The sequence below is a fragment of the Emys orbicularis genome, chromosome 15 (assembly GCF_028017835.1).
Source record: "Emys orbicularis isolate rEmyOrb1 chromosome 15, rEmyOrb1.hap1, whole genome shotgun sequence".
Lineage (NCBI taxonomy): Eukaryota > Metazoa > Chordata > Testudines > Emydidae > Emys > Emys orbicularis.
Genome location: NC_088697.1, coordinates 9,333,274 through 9,350,349, shown reverse-complemented (window position 1 = coordinate 9,350,349; position 17,076 = coordinate 9,333,274). Strand labels below are relative to the sequence as shown.

At 45.6% G+C, this 17,076-nt stretch overlaps 2 non-coding genes across 2 annotated transcripts; one reads left to right on the top strand and one right to left on the bottom strand.

Moving 5' to 3' along the window:
• Positions 1-6,586: 6,586 nt before the first annotated feature.
• TRNAK-UUU (transfer RNA lysine (anticodon UUU)) lies at positions 6,587-6,659 on the bottom strand. The gene has a single exon. It is a non-coding gene; the product is annotated as a tRNA-Lys (tRNA).
• Positions 6,660-11,606: 4,947 nt separating this feature from the next.
• TRNAI-AAU (transfer RNA isoleucine (anticodon AAU)) lies at positions 11,607-11,679 on the top strand. The gene has a single exon. It is a non-coding gene; the product is annotated as a tRNA-Ile (tRNA).
• Positions 11,680-17,076: the final 5,397 nt, after the last annotated feature.

Genomic DNA, 17,076 nt, shown 5'->3' with positions numbered 1-17,076 from the left:
CTTTGCCCTGAGGACTTGGGATGCATTCACGGCCAGTACAGCTACTGGAAAAGTCTGTTAACGTGTCTGGGTATGGAGCGGAAATCCTCCAGGGACATCTCCATGAAGATCTCCTGGAGGTACTCCAAAAGCCTTGCCACAAGGTTTCTGGGCAGTGCAGCCTTATTCCATCCTCCATGGTAGGACACTTGACCACGCCATGCTTGCAGCAAGTAATCTGGTATCATTGCCTGACAAAGCCTGGCAGCGTATGGTCCCGGTGTTTGCTGGCATTCAAGCAACATCCGTTCTTTATCTTGCTGTGTAATCCTCAGGAGAGTGATATCGCTCATGGTAACCTGGTTGAAATACGGGAACTTAATTAAGGGGACAGAGGTGGCCGTTCCTACTGGGCTGTTTGCCTATGGCTGAAAAGAAATCCTTCCCTGCAGTTAGCCAAGCACCGGGCGGGGGGGGGGAATTGGCCCTGAGCTTTTCGCGTTTGGCTAGCAGGGATCTGCCCTGTTACCAGCCATGCGGTCGGGGGAGGGGTACATTGATCATCCCAGAGAATTCATGGTGGGAGGGAGGGGCGGGGGGGTCAGTTTGGTTTCTGCAGGGATCTTCCCTGATACCTGCCACGCGGTGGGGGGAGGGATAAAGCGATCATCCCAGAGAATTGGATGGGGGGGGGTTAGTTTGTTTTCTGCTGCTGAAGGTTAACAGGAAAACCGCAGCAGTCAACAGGCTTTGCTTGGTATGTGGGAAAGGAGGGCGCAGAAGCCGAAAGGCAATGGCTTACCATGGCTGCCTGAAAGCTTAATTCTGTTGCCCGGACCTGCGTCTGTGATCTCTAACACCAAAGCCACAGGCACTCAATATTAAGATGGAAAATGCGACCTTGTACTGAAATCACATGTGCTATGTAATGTGAATAGTGTTTTTCACCATGAAAGAGTATAAGCATTGTTCTGTAAAATGTATCATTTTAAAAACTTCTCTCCTTTTTTTCAACCCTCCCTCCAGCAGCTGCAAATTTTTCAAGCCTCCCTCCTCCATCCCGAAGGCTATCTCAGATAAGGCGGCGTAGAAAGAGGATGCGAGACGACATGTTCACAGAAATAATGGAATCCACCCGCAATGAAAGACCTCATTTGAATGAGTGGAAGGACACTGTATCTAAATTTAGGAAAGATGCCAGTGAACGTGAGGTCATGAGGAACGCTCGAGATGAGAGGTGGCAGGCTGCAACGCTGGGGCTGCTGCGTGAGCAAACGGACATGTTCCGGCGTCTGGTGGAGCTTCAGGAACGGCAGCAGGATGACAGTGTGCCGCTGCAGCCGCTGTATAACCTCCCTCCCCCCTCACCATGTTCCATATCCTCCTCACCCAGATGTGTAAGAACGCGGGGGGGGGGGGGGAGGCTCCGTGCACCCTCCCACTCCACCCCAGTGGACAGCCCAACCAAAAGGCTGTCATTATATTGAATTTGTTCAGTGGCCTTTTACTTCCCTCCTATCCTCCTCCCAAACCTCACCCAGATTACCTTCTTGGTTCTCTCCCTATGTTTATAATCACTTAATAAAGAATACATGATTTTTAAATGATAGTGACTTTATTTCCTTTGAAAGAAAGCTGGGGGAACGGGGAGGGTGGGTTCCTTACAGAGAATGAATGAGTCAATAAAGGGGGCGGGTTTTCATGAAGGGAGAAACAAACAGAAATTTCACACTGTAGCCTGGCCAGTCATGAAACTGGTTTTCAAAGCTTCTCTGATGCACAGCGCTTCCTGGTGTGCTCTTCTAATTGCCCTGGTGTCTGGCTGTGCGTAATCAGCAGCCAGGCGATTTGCCTCAGCCTCCCACCCTGCCATAAAGGTCTCCCCCTTACTTTCACAGAGATTGTGGAGCACACAGCAAGCAGAAATAACAATGGGGAGATTTCTTTGCCTGAGGTCAGAGCGAGTCAGTAGCGATCGCCAGCGACCTTTTAAAGGGCCAAATGCACATTCTACCACCATTCTGCAGTTGCTCAGCCTGTAGTTAAACAGCTCCTGACTCCTGTCCAGGCTGCCTGTGTATGGCTTCATGAGCCATGGCATTAAGGGGTAGGCTGGGTCTCCAAGAATAACTATTGGCATTTCAACATCCCCAACGGTTATTTTCTGGTCCGGGAAGTAAGTCCCTTGCTGCAGCCCTTTAAACAGAGTAGTGTTCCTGAAGACGCGAGCATCATGAACCCTTCCCGGCCAGCCCGCATTGATGTTGGTGAAACGTCCCTTGTGATCCACAAGTCCTTGCAGCACCATTGAAAAGTACCCCTTGCGGTTTATGTACTGGGTACCCTGGTGCTCCGGTGCCAAGATAGGGATGTGGGTTCCATCTATCGCCCCACCACAGTTAGGGAATCCCATTGCAGCAAAGCCATCCACTATGACCTGCACATCTCCCAGAGTCACTAGCTTTTGTAGCAGCACCTCAGTGATTGCTTTGGCTACTTGCATCACAGCAGCCCCCACAGTAGATTTGCCCACTCCAAATTGATTCCCGACTGACCGGTAGCTGTCTGGCGTTGCAAGCTTCCACAGGGCTATTGCCACTCGCTTCTCAACTGTGAGGGCTGCTCTCATCTTGGTATTCTGGCGCTTCAGGGCAGGGGAAAGCAAGTCACAAAGTTCCAAGAAAGTGCCCTTACGCATGCGAAAGTTTCGCAGCCACTGGGAATCGTCCCACACCTGCAACACTATGCGGTTCCACCAGTCTGTGCTTGTTTCCCGGGCCCAGAATCGGCGTTCCATGGCTATAACCTGTCCCATTAACAGCATGATCTCCAAAGCACCGGGTCCCGCGGTTCGATAGAATTCCATGTCCATATCTTCATCACTCTCGTCGCCGTGCTGCTGTAGCCTGCTCCTCGCCGCCTGGTTTTCCAGGTTCTTGTTCAGCATAAACTGCACGATAAGGCGCGAGGTATTTACAATGTTCATGACTGCTGTCTTGATCTGAGCGGGCTCCATGCTTGCCATGGTATGGCGTCTGCACTGTTCACCCAGGAAAAAGGCGCGAAACGGTTGTCTGCCATTGCTTCCTGGAGAGGGGGGAGGATATACCCAGAACCACCCGCGACAATGTTTTTGGCCCCATCAGGCATTGGGATCTCAACCCAGAATTCCAATGGGCGGAGGAGACTGCGGGAACTATGGGATAGTTATGGGATAGCTACCCACAGTGCAACGCTCCAGAAATCGACGCTAGCCCCGGTACATGGATGCACACCACCGAATTAATGTGCTTAGTGTGGTTGCATACATTCGACTTTATACAATCTGTTTTACAAATTTGAATTATATAAATTCGGATTAATCCCGTAGTGTAGACATACCCTCAGTTCAGACAGCTGCGGGAAGCAACCAGTCCTGAGTCAGGGGAAGGGGGACACCCCAGTACTGAGTCAGAGGGAGGGGGACAGACCTGGCATCAGCCCCCACTTCCCTCACTGGCTCAGCACAGCACAGCAGTCTGTCTCTCTCTCTCTCACACATATACACACACACACTGCTGCCTGACTAGCTCTGTGTCAGGGGCGCTGGAACAAGGGGGTTTAGAGGGCCACGGCCCCACCACTTTTTACCTGCCATAAGGATGAACAATGGAGGGGGGGACAGAGCAGAGTCTTGGGGGGAAGAGGCGTTCTGTGGGTATGGCCTTGGGGGGAAGAGGTGGGGTGGGGTCTCAGGGAGAGGGGGCGGAGTGAGTGAGGGGCTTTGAGGAAGGGGCATCATGGGGACACCACAGTTCGGACACCGATGCCCCCACACACACACTATGAGGAAGCTCCCGCTACCTGCTTTGTGTTCATAGTGCAGGAGAGAGCAGCATTCCACTGTCGTGATTTCCTCCTGGCTGCCGGAGCAGAGCAGCAGGCTCAGCTGTCAGAATTTCACAGAGCTATGAAAGGGGAGGGGCTCAGCCTCTGTAGGTGAGTTCATGGTGGGCATTGTGGGATACTGGCAGAGGCCAGTTATGGTGATATAATGCCCAGCAGCATCTACACTGATGCTTTGTCACTTTACGTTTTCTCCAAAAAGCTCTAGGCCTCTCATCGAGGTGGTTTTATTTTGTCACCAAAACAAGGCAGTTTTGTCACCAGACGTTGCATTGCAGTGTGTACACCAGCCAAAAGCTGGCAACCGAGGGACCGTAGTGTGTTTTTCACACACCTGAGCAATATAATTATGCTGCAATAACTTTGCAGTGCAGACCTGGCCAAAGATTCACACACACACAGCTTGGAAGGAAAACTTCACCAACTCCTCTGCTTTGCAGAATCCAAACACAAGCAAAGCTTGTCAGGGCCGGGTGGGGTCGGGCAAGAAGTCAGGTGTGGACAGACAGCATGCCTGAGCATGAGGTAGGCACCATGGCTTAGCTGGCTAATGCATGTGTTTTGAAAACAGGAGATCCTGGGTTCAACTCCCAGTGGTGCCTTGTTGACTGGCTTTTGGGGCACCTGGTATTGGTACTGTTAGAGGACAAAATACAGAGCTAGATGGACCTTTGTTCTAGCCCAGTATGGCTGTTTTTATGGTTTAAATTACACTCAAAGGCACTGATAATAGAGTTACTGAAAGTTTGGAAGTTAAGCGCTGATAGGTCAAGCTCCTTGCGGATGGCCCCCTCCCCCTGGGACAGGGGCAGGTCTGGGCTCTCACACCAAATGGCTCATTATGCTGCAAGAATCTGTGGGTGGCTCATTTAGTTTACACCCAGTGTTGAGTCCTCCTTTGTGCACCCTGTGTGAGAATGAAAAACCTAAACCACCCTTTGAAATAACAAAGGCAGCAGGACGTGTTATTGTCCCTGCCCCAAAGCAGATAAATCAATGGAGAAATGCCATTGAGTCCATGGTAATACTCCACTGCCATTTTACCTTTTTTGCTTGCTAAACTCCCTCCCAACCTTGTGGGGTCCCAGAGCCTGGTATTGAGCCTGAGCCGAGATGTCTACACTGCAAATTTACCACCCCACAGCCCAAGCCCCGGGAGCCTGAGCTGGCATGGGGAAGCCCTGGGTGTTTCATTGCAGTGTGGCCATAGCCTAACATTATGTCTACACTGCCATTAACACACCCAAGTCACAATTCTCAAACCCTGGGTCAGTTGATTCAGGCTTGTGGGGCTTGTGCTGCAGGGTTATACAATTACAGTGTAGACACTTGGGTTTTAGCCCAGCCTCTGAGACCCCACGAGGGGTGAGGGTCTCTGAGCCTGGGCTCCAGTCTGAGCCCAAATGTCTACACTGCAGTTTTTAGCCTCACAACTTGAGCCCCAGGACCCCAAGTCAGATGATCCAGGCCAGCCGGGCCACAGGGCTTTTATCACAGTATAGATGCACTCTCAGGGTATGGCTACATTGCAATGTAAGCCCAGGGTTAGTAGAAGTCATGTCAGCAGCCCCAACACATAAACATAAACCACGAGGAAAAGACCCACCCCCAAATAAGCTGGGCAATGTCCTTTCCCCTCAGGTTCTTAAGTCCAGCAACCAAAAATCCTTTAACATGAGCCATCCCCTCTCTGCACCCCACTCACAGTTGTTGTCCTTAGTCAGTGCAAGCCCAGAGTTGCATCTGTAGAGTTCACCTCCCATCCTGGGTGGAAAAGGGGGAAAATAAGAAGGCACCGTACTCACTATGTTGTCTAGGGACTCACTCATCCCTCCACAGCCAGCCTGTCCTAAAGTTGGTCTAACACCTAAATTTTAGTATTAGGACCCAGCCCCCTTGAATTTGGAACCCATGTCTCCTGCCTAGCAAGTGCTATTGAACTGAGGTCTCAATCGGGGTCTGCCAAGCATAGTTCTGCTGCCCTAGATTTACACAACAAGGATAGCAACCCTTTATTTCTCCTGCCCGAATAACAAGGAGACGGGGAATCCAACACCAGCCAAAAGTGATCATTTCGGCAAGCAAGCCAACATATTTCCAACATACTGTAAAATCCACATGCAGACTCATACACAAAACCTTGCAAGAAAAACTTCCTGAGGGGATCTGAAGCACCTGCTGTTGGAGGGAAGGAGGGAGCTGTGGGTTGGGATTGAGGAGCACTGTAAAAAGGAGGGGGCTGTGGGTTGGGATTGAGGGGCACTGGGAATAGGAGGAGGCTGTGAGGTTGGGACAGAGGAGAAGGGTGAAGAGGAGTAGGCTCTGATTGGGAGTAAGGAGCAGTGTGCACAGGAGGGCCTGTGGATTGGGACTCAGGGGCACTGGGAATACAGGGGACATGGGTTCGGGCTGAAGAGCATCCTCATTTGGGGATCCAGCAGGACAGGGGAAGGCAGCAGGTGATTCTAATTCCTTAGGGATATTCTGTGTGTTTGTGTGTGTTTGTGTGTGTGTGTGTGTGTGCAGGGGAGGAACAAGCTATATGCCCAGAGGCCTTTATTCCTCCAGCATGTAAGGACATAGGGGATGTCAGGAAGTTGCCCCTTTAATCCCACACACACACAAAGGCCCTTTTTAGGAAAGGCAAAATCCTGAAGAGAAAAAGTAACATCAAAGAGGACTCCAGAAAGACAGATTTTGAAGATCCTAGTAAGTAGTTTTTCACCTGACCAGGGACTTGAACCCTGGATCCTCAGATTAAAAGTCTGATGCTCTACCAACTGAGCTAGCCAGGCTCACAAAGAAAAAGAACAAGTTGCTGCAGAGGAGAAACTAGTCAAGAAAAAGAGAGCAGGAAACAATAGGGGAAACCTGCTGCTCTCTCTCTTCCCAGCCCTAGCCTGGCTTGGTATTAGTGCTGCTTAAAAAGAGAAGAAAATATCGGTATCTATAAGCCTTTTATAGCTGTACAAGAATCAGGCACAATACAGAGGTACCCATCTGCAAGTGCCAAATGGTTGGATTGGCTAATGCAACCTGTAGAAGTCCAGGGAACACTGGGATATAGAGACAAGTGTACATCATCATCATTATTTCAAAGTGATAATGATAGGAAGGTTCACAATTAGTTACACAAAGATGTACATTTGGCAGTGTACATTGGTAAATTCTGGTTCCTTCTCAGGCTCAGGTTGGCCACCCCGGTCTAGATGTAGAAGTTACAAAATTTAAACTTGAAAGAGGGGCCAATTTTCCCATCATTTCACACCTTTACATCCAAACACGATGACTTCCTGAATGAGCCCTCCTCGTTCAGCCAGAAGATCTTGGGATGGATTTAGGAGTCACTGGGTAAAATTCTCTGGACTCTGTTATGAATCAGGTCAGAGCAGAGGTACATAGTGATCTAGTCTGGCTGTAAAATCTATATATCAACACCAAAAATGGTGTTAAATTAATCCTCAGAAATGGCTGTTCCCACCCAGATCCCAGCAAAGGGCTATCCAAGGAAGGGGGCTGCTTAGGAAGGAAAGAAGAAAGATGTCCTTCTCTCCCTGGAGGAATTGGGCTCTGTGCTTTGGACAGAAAGGAGGGGAAGGAAATGGTCACACGATGGCAGCAGAACCTAAGAAATGAAACACAACAGGCTTCTGTGCACATTGATTCTGAACAGTGAATGAACCTCACTCCCATATCATGAAAAGCCTAAAAGCCATTTCTCTCTATGGCTGGGAACACTAGGAGAAAAGAGTTCCAATAATTCCTGCCCGTTTACTTTTGAATTATTTACATTATAAAGAAAATTGTAACAAAATTCGTCTGAACTTGAGCTGCCTGTTATTAAAAGCTGGTTCCCAATTCAGTTCCAACTGCTCTGTTAGAAACAGCCCCAGGTGTCTGCTCACCCCAGGCAGAGAAAAAAGAGAAGCCCCCACTCGGCACTGCCCTTGGCTCCAGGCTGCTGTCCCGGGGTGCAGCTGGGGACTGATTGTTTTCTGCTGAGGAGGGAACCAGTAGAGGCCTCTGGTGCTATGCTCCTAGCATCTGCCCAGCCCAGGCTGTCCTCTGCCTCAGCTGCTGCTCCCTGCATGCTCTAGAGTGAAACCTGCAGGGCCCCCAGGAGAACAGAGGCTGGGACAGGGCAGCAGCCTGGGTTGGGCTGGGAAGATGCTGGGAGGTCTCGTTCCCTGAGAACTGGCCTGGCTCCTTTCTCAACAGCAAACAAGTCAATTCCTCATCCCCTCCCCAGAAAAATCAGCCTGGAGCCAAGGGCAGCAAGGGACAATTCCCTTTAGTTCCCACCGAGGCATGAGAGAATCCACGGTGTTTCTAGCAGAGCTTATGGAACTGACGTGGGGAAACCAGCCTTTAATAACAGGCAGTTCAAGTTTAACCCAAGTGTTTTTAACAATTTTTACAACATTAAATAACCCTTCAATCGTAGGGTCATCATCCATAAAATTGCTTCAGCCTTAAAGGTTCCCAAGTGCAAAACTAAACATCTCTTCAAATCCAAGGGAGCGGAGATCAGTCAGTGTTCAGAGTCATCCCACATAAAAGAACCATGTTGTGGTACATACTGTCCCCATTATGTGGTCATCGCATTTCCCTCCTCTCTGTTAAAAGTTTTGGTATTTTGCACAGAAACTTTCTTCCCCCAGGAGAGACCTGGGAACCAGGGCTGCAAGCCAGACAAACACCATTAAGAGGACGTGTAATGTGTCAAAAAATGATCTCCCTCCTTCAGTTCAGTGACAGCCTGAAATGTTACTTATCCCAGCAAAGCCGGAGGATTGAAAGGAGCTACATCAAACCCCTGTGTAGCTAACAGGAATGAACACAAACACTCCCTTGTATCTGAAGAGATGTTTAGTTTTACCCTTGGTAAACTACAAGACTAAAGGGAAAGATAGTGGTCCCAGAAATAAAGAGTGAAACACGAAACAATCATCATAGTTATGCCCATAGTGACTGCAAAATCTTTCTATATTCTTCTTATTATCATCATCAGTGTATTATTTTCTCTGGAGTCTAGACATTGACTATATCTTGAAAAAGAAATTTGGATCTTGATAAAATAATTGACTACCCCTGGTTAAGGCAATGGACTTGACACCCACTCGGGTGTCCCCATGCAGGTTCAAGTACTAACCACAGTGGCTGCCTTTTCGCCATAGCTTTTAATCAGGGCAATACATTGATATGAACTCCTGTAAAATCATTTCCCAGCCCGAGTCCTTCAACCACATTCATTAGGGCACTGGGCCACCATGTGAACATTTCATTTCCCTTCTCAATTTCATAAAGAGACACAATTTCATTTGCACAGATCCATGAACAGCAAAACCTCCCTCTGTCTCTTGTCTGAGCCAGGGCTTTCAATTCTATTGAAACCTTCTCTCCTGCAATGGCAATAGTCAGACAGAGGGGACGTGGCCACCTTCACCTCTGATAGTGAGATATTGGCTCGGCTCTTTCTTTATGCTGCTGTTATAGTCCATGAAACATCAAGGATTGAATGCAAGGCTGAGTTCATGCACCAACCCCGTGAAAAATTTCAGTGCCCCAAAGAAATCCTGACCCCTGCTATTGGAATGATATGCTAGAGATTTGAATAGGAAAGGGACTGTCTGAATTGTCAAAGTGGGGAGTGAACAATAATCTATAGCAATGTCGTTAACCAGAAACACACTCTAATCATGCTCCAGCCGGAAGAGAAATGGGCAGGAATTCTTGCTGTTCAGCCATGGACACACTTGCACTAATGCACAGCTGTGAGTGTGCTGGGGGAGCTGGTCTGAGCAAACAATTTGAAGTGACAATTCTGTGAGAACAGAATCATTGTGCAGTGAAGGTATTGCCCATGAAGTAGTTGTGGTTGAGTGGTTAAGGCCCTAGACTCGACATCTATTGGGGTCTCCCCATGCAGGTTTGAATCCTGCCAACTATGGAAATGTTAGTGTATTGTCATTGCTGTTGTCTTAGTGCCTGAGCATCCACAGTGCCAAACTGGAGCCTGATCTGGTCTCACTCTTAGGCTGGCTATACTTAAAATGCTGTTGTGACACTGCTATAGGACTTTGGAGTATACAGTGAGTGGAGGAGTTTTCCATGCCTCTAATAGCTACATTGACAGAAAAATCTTTCTTTTCATTTAGCACTATCTAACCATGGTTTAGGTCAGTTTAACTATACTGTTTTGGGGTGTGTGGATTTTTCACACCCTGAAAGACGTTCTTATTAAAGGGTTTATCCCTTCACCCTCCCATTCCCTCGTCCTTCTCGCATGAACAGAGAGCAGCAATACCCGAAGTTCAAAGGTGCAAACAATTCGATGTTTATTGGGGTAAACTTCCATCAAGCAATGATTTCAATTTCCTTCCTCAGTATCCCCCTTCCCAGCTCAGACACCACAGAGCCTTGCCTATGTCCCTGTTCCCATTCCCTGTTCCCATCCCCCCCCCTTAGCAAAACATAATTCCAATTTCCCCCCACACTTCCTGATTGACTGCAGGCTATATAGTAAAACTTGAGTTCTGCTTAGCTATACCTTAACCGATCATTTTACTGAAATTTAACTAACCAATCCTAACATATTGTAACATGATTATCTAACCAATTATATCCCACCACCTTGATTGGTTTACACCCAACACATTAATTATACAGCAGACAGAAACAATCACAGAACCAGACAGAGATTATACAGACAAACAATAGGGAAGGGGGGAGTACAGTGATAGAACAACAAAGAAATGAGGATTTCACACCCCAGCTATTGATAAGTGAGTTCTTGCCAGACAGGATGCTATCATGGTAGAGATTGTGGGTGCTGGTTGCTTAACGATCTGGCACACAGGGCAGGATTTTGAGGTTCACCATTACTTTCTCAGAATGCTAGCACCCATCTTTTGTTCACTTAAAATTTGAGCAGGGAGATTACAACACCTCAGAACTCATGGAGCTCCAGGAAACCTGTAACTTTAGGTCTGGGTGAGTGTGTCTTAACATCAGCTGTGCTATAGAAGGTCTTTAAGAGTTGAAAGAGATGTGCCATTTTGACCTCCCTAAAGAGTTCATCAAATATTAATGAAAACTAGGGTTGATAAGTCTCATTCTTTGCAGCATTGGGATGGTGGACTGGTCTAAAGCCCCAGTTTTATGACTCTTTTTTCCTATCTCTTGGGTGTTCTGGTATCTGCATAGAGAAATGGTTTCAAATCCCACTCCTGACATGGCCATTTTCTTCTATCTGGAGAAAATGGCCTCACTTCAATCTCCTTTGGAACAACAGAACACCATCTGCTTAGCTTTTCTATTACAGTAGTTGTGAGAGAAGTTCCAAACCAGGGGGAAACACTGCCTTTTCTCTCTACCGATCAATTTTTGTCTTCCTTCATTCCAAGCCTTTTTCTCAAATACATCCATATTTCCCACACTTTTTTGATTAGTGTTCTTTGCTTTTATGTAACTTTAGGGTCATCATTTAATTGCCACACAACTGTACTTATGAAGTAAAGCGAAACACAATTTTTTTTTGATATTTTTGCAGAAGAGTTTTGCTTTCTGACCTGGAATTGAATAGGGGCTACCCGAGGGGGACAATGCTATTCCCTTTCCTTGACTCATCCAAAAACCATAAGTTCTTGGTGCCCTTTGTTTCCCTGTTCTTCAAAGGGAATCAGCTACTGTAGTGGCTCCTGAGAGAGCCTTAGAAAAGGACCCAAAGGTGACAGAAGCTGGTTTCTGTAATGTAGTGGTTATCACATTTGTCTAATACACAAAAGGTCCCTAGTTCAAAACCAGGCAGAAACAATGCTGCTTTCTCTTCTCTGGTCTTCTATCACACCAAGTCCTTTCTCAACTGCTTCTATGTTTTCTTCCTTGTTATTGTTTTCCTTTCATGGAACTTTAAGTTCAAAAGCCTGCATTTTGAGGGAAGGAATAGAACATCATTTGGGAGACTGCCAGCTACATAACAAATCTGAGCATAGAAGAATCCCAACCCTTTGTCCTGCATATTTAGCTCCCAGCCAGCAGTTTCCCCCTCACATTTATTTATGTTGAGCTAACTACAAACAGCCTAGTGTATCCTTTTCATGTCAGAGAAATCTATTGACTGCTTATTACATTTCCGCTACTTTCCTGGCTAGGCAGGGTTGGGGGTGTGAGGAATGAGAACATAATAATTGGAACGCTCTAATCCCTCCTTTTAACATACAACATCATATTCCTCTTTTTAAATAATGTTTTTCCCATAATGTTTTTGAACACTCATCATCTTGCATGTCTTCAAACGATGTTAACACAAACTCTGAGCTACAAATTTCCTTACTGTTCCATTGGTATTTTTAGCACAATATATTGATTTTTATTGCCATCTTGTTTTACTCTCAGGCTGGTTTTTATAAATCATCACAAATGCAGTAACGAGGAGTTAGAGAAATATACAAGAAATGAATACCATGTGATCCAGTCGATAGGCAGAGAGCTGACTCCGTCTGCAGCCTGAAACAATCTCCATGACAATAAAGAGGGCTGGGAAGGATATGACACGGAAGTACCTATATATGCCCAATGCAGAGCTGGAGCCAATGTAGGAAGAAGTAGAGAAGCTAAAGATTACTGAAGGGGGACAGTCAGCTCCTGAAGGGTTATTTTCCCCTCTCTTAGCTAGGCTAGAATAGAAGAGGAGAAAATTCTCTCTCACTCTCAGAGGATGATGGAAATGTCAATTTGTCCTCTCTTCCTCTTCTACTAAAGCTCAGAGACAGGAAGAGACATTTCCTGCCTAAGAGCCTCAAGAGAGCAAGGCTAGGGAGCAGGCACAGCTAAGGGCCCCGTTACATGGAATCTAACTCCTGTCAGCTCATGTGAGGTGGTATCAAAACCCCTCCCTGGGCTTCTAGGAAAGAGCTAATATTGGCTCCAGGTGTTTTCCTGGAAGAGCCTCTAGGTAGGAGGAAGAAGAAGTAGAGAGGATTGCGATGGGCCTAAATGAAATCAGAAGAGGATTCTTCTTCTTGGGGTTTGTTTGTGTTACTCTTGTGATCCTTGTGGAGGAAGCTGAGGCATCATTTGAGTTTGTGTCAAAGCCTTTGGTTGGGCTCAGTTTGTGACCCTGAGCACAGGGGATCATTCACCCTCCGGTCTTGTCCCCTCAGGGCAATGGAGAAAGGACCAGGTTCTAAAATTAGATAGAGAAGCCAGAGAAAGCCTAGTACAGGTGATAAAAAACACCCACTGTTACTTCGCTAGTGGTCTAGTCTATTCATTACATTTTGGCGCTTTCACCACCACAACCCAGATTTGATTTCCAGTCAGGGAAAGAAGCTTTTCAACACGTCTTCACTTGTTGTCTCCTCAATTGATACTTCATCATGCTCAGATGGGTTTTGGAGACCATGTGAAAATCAAACTGCCTCAGAACAGAGCATAGGTATGTTCCCATTTTGGACCTTTCATACAAGTAGAGCTGGTCAAATCATTTATTTCCTTACTTGCTAGCTAGCCTAACCTATATAATAATAATAATAATAGTTCAGGTTGCTCCAAGATGATTTTTTTTTCAGTTTTCTTGTTGAAACAAAACTAAAAAAAAAAAAAATCATTTTTGTCCCACCAAAATATTTCAGTAAATTAAATATTCATCCAAAAAACGTTCACTCAGCTCTATAGACTAGTCTTCGGAATTAACTGTCTGGAGAGAAGGATCATTAGCCTCTTCCATTCCTGAAGTCTAGCTGCTGAAGGATTCTGAGGATGAACCAGATTTCATAGCCTTCCACCTGTATACCGCTGGTTGCCATCTTGCTCAAGGTGAAAGGCAACGTGATTTAGTGGCAGATCTACGTATAGGCCTCTGTTCAAATGTCTACAGAGGAGTATTTATTTCGCATTGCATATAAAAATAAAATAAATTGTGTTGAAACCTAAACCTGGGATCAAGGTGAAACATGGCAATTTTAAATCCAGGACAAAATCTCTACTGAGTAAGAACAGAAGGAAGGCTTTTTCATCAGGTCCTTTCAAATGCTAAAAGTTGAGATGGTTCTTAGAGGTTCCAGGCACATAATCAGCCAGAATTTTCAGAAGAACTCAGCTCCCAGTTAGGCACCTACATTTTTGCCCAGTTTTTCATCTTGGGTCAACCTGAATGTCTATTGTTGTTATTATAATGTTGGTTAGGCTAGCTAGGAAGGGGGGAAATAATTTGCACATGTCTATTTGTGTAAAAGGGCATGCAGCCTGGACTTTGAGGTGCACAGTGGAAACATGCCCACATTCTGCTATTAGTCAGTGGGAAGCTTTGATTTTCATATGGTCTCCAAAGCCCTTACCAGCATCATTTAGAAAAAGGGGGAGTCAGGAAAAAATCACACATTTGTTTGAATTGCAAGTGAGGAATGAACTAAGGTTTTTTGTTGTAAAGTTACTTTGACTACATAGTTGCAAAGAGAGAAGGTAGCTAAAACCAAGAGCCCTGTTATAGTGTGCCAACATCCTATAAGGCTGTATCAAAACCCTTCTCTCAGAAATACTATCAGCTCAACAAGTTATTTTTCCTTGAAGAACCTTTAGGTAGGCAGAAGAATCAGGTGAGAGGATTGCGATGGGGTAAATGAAAGCCGAGGTGGAGGGTTGTTCCTGTTGAGATTTGTTTGTGTTTCTCTTGGCATCCTGGTGGAGGAATCGGATGCATAATTCAATTTTTTTCAATGCCTTTGATTGGGTTGATTGTGACACTGAGTACAGGGGTTCCTTCACGCTCTGTTCTTCTTCCCACAGGAAACTGGAAATTGGGCCAGTTTCCCAAGTTGGACAGAAAGTAGCCTGAGACAGCCTAGAAGAGCTAGTGGCTTGGAGACAGTACCTCTTTAACCCAGGTTCAATTTAAAGTTCTTAAATTATTAATTAGTTTATTTATTAAGGTATTTATTAATTAAATTAATTCATTTTTATTTATTACATTTAAATGTATTTAGATTTATTAAATTAAATTAAATTAAGATCCTAAAGTTTCTATGCTCAGATTTTTTAAGTAGCTGGTAATCTCCCAAATAATGATCTATTCCTTCCCTCAACATGCAGGCTAACCCCCTCCTTTTGCCCTTAAAAGATTAATTGAAGGAAAAACTGATGAAGAAGAAAGCACATAAATTATGGATGTATTTGAGAAAGGACTTGGACTAAAAGAACCAAAAACACCAATTCTCCTGGCTGATTTTGAACCAGATACCTTTTTCATATTAGACCAACATAATTACCGCTACACCACAAAAACCACTTACAATTATGCTTTGGAAAAAGAGGCTGAAGGACACCCCCTGTGCTCATTGTCACAACTGGAGCCCAGGCCAATGCATTGACATAAATTCAAATGACACTTCAGGTTTCTCCAGCAGGATCACAAGAGCAACACAAATCCCAAGAGGAACAATCCTCCTGTGCCTTCATTTACCGCAGCACAACTCTCTCTGCTTCTTCTGCCTATCTAGTGGCTCTTACAGGAGAGCCCACTGAGCAGAGAGCAATTCTGTCCTAGAACCCAAGCCAGGGGTTTTGACACCACCTCATTTGAGCTGGTATGTTTCACAATGACAGGCCCTTTAGCTTTGCCTGCCCCCTAGTGCTGCTCCTGGTTTATCAACTCTGCGTGCTTAGGAAGCAGCTAAACTGCTGTACCCCCCTTCTCACCGGCCGCCTTGTTTCTTCTCCTTGTCCTCCTAGGCTATCCCAGGCGCTTTCCCACAAAAGCTTTTGTCAGAAGCTGGACTGGAGTGACCTAAGTACCTGCAGGTTTCCCTCCCACACTTCCTAAGGCAAACAGTCATTCCCTTCTCTGACACTCCTGGGGTAGGTTGCCTTCGAAAAGCCTTGCCCCCTGCTTTTGGGTTAAAAAAACTCTGTGTTGGGTTCCCTGTTTCTTTGGTTAGGAGTGGTTGTTCTCACACCTATATCCTTGCTTTCCACATAAGGTGAGGGAAGGATATTGTAGCCTAGTATTCTGGCATTAAATGACCAAACTTTTCTGTCTGAAATGAACCTTCCCAGTCAGTGAAACCTGCAGTGAAAAACTTTCCCTTGACTTTACTGCATTTGGATTTCCTGTCTTGTTGAATGGGTCCCTGGGAGCTGTCAGGGAAATGTCCATGGAAAAGGGGAGCAGATGTGAGCTTTGTTGGTTGGGAGATTTGGCTGTGTTTTGTCTCCTTGTGAGATGGGCAAATTGGAGGAGCTCTTGCAGCATTTCTGATTATTGAGTTAAAAAAAGAAGTGTGTGGTGCACTTTTTTTTCCTGTTCTTCAAAGGAAAACTGATTGAGCTGATGCACTGGCTACTAAGAAAGCTCTATTAAATAGGACCAAAGGTATTAGGTTTCTGCAGTGTGGTGGTTCTCATGTTTGCCTCACCTGTAAGAGGACACTGGTTTCTGAACACTGGACCAATAAGCTTTCGCTCCCTACTGAATCCTTTTGTCTTCTTTCAGTCCATCTGCTTTCCTTTCTTAAATACATCCATACATTCTATGATTTCTTCCTCATTATTTTTCCTTTCATGAAACTTTAACATCTAAAGGAGGGGGTTAGCCTGCATTTTGATGGAAGGAACAGACCATCATTTGGGAGATTACCAGCTACTTAACAAATCTGAGTATAGAAGAATCCCAACCCTTTGTCCTGCATATTTAGCTCCCAGACAGCAGTTTTCCCCTTGCCTTTTTTTTTTTTTTTTTTTGAGCTAACTACAAACAGCCTCAGGTCCCCTTTTCATGTCAGATAAATCTAGTATTGACTGATGATCACATTCCCCTCCTTTCCTGTCTAGGCAGAGTCTGGGTATGAGGAATCAGAAAATAACAATAAGAAATGTCTAAGCCAGCCTTTCAACACACAGCACCACTTTTCCCTTTTGAAATAACATTATTTCCTTAAAAAAACGAGGAGTACTTGTGGCACCTTAGAGACTAACAAATTTATTTGGGCATAAGCTTTCATGGACTAAAACCCACTTTATCAGATGTATGGAGTGGAAAATACAGTAAGCAGGTACAAATAATCAGCACATGAAAAGATGGAAGTTGCCTTACAGAGTGGGGGGGACAGTGCTAATGAGGCCAATTCAATTAGGGTGGATGTGGCCCATTTCCAACAGTTGACAAGAAGGGGTAAATAGCAACAGAGGGGAAATTACTTTTTGTAGTGCTAACGA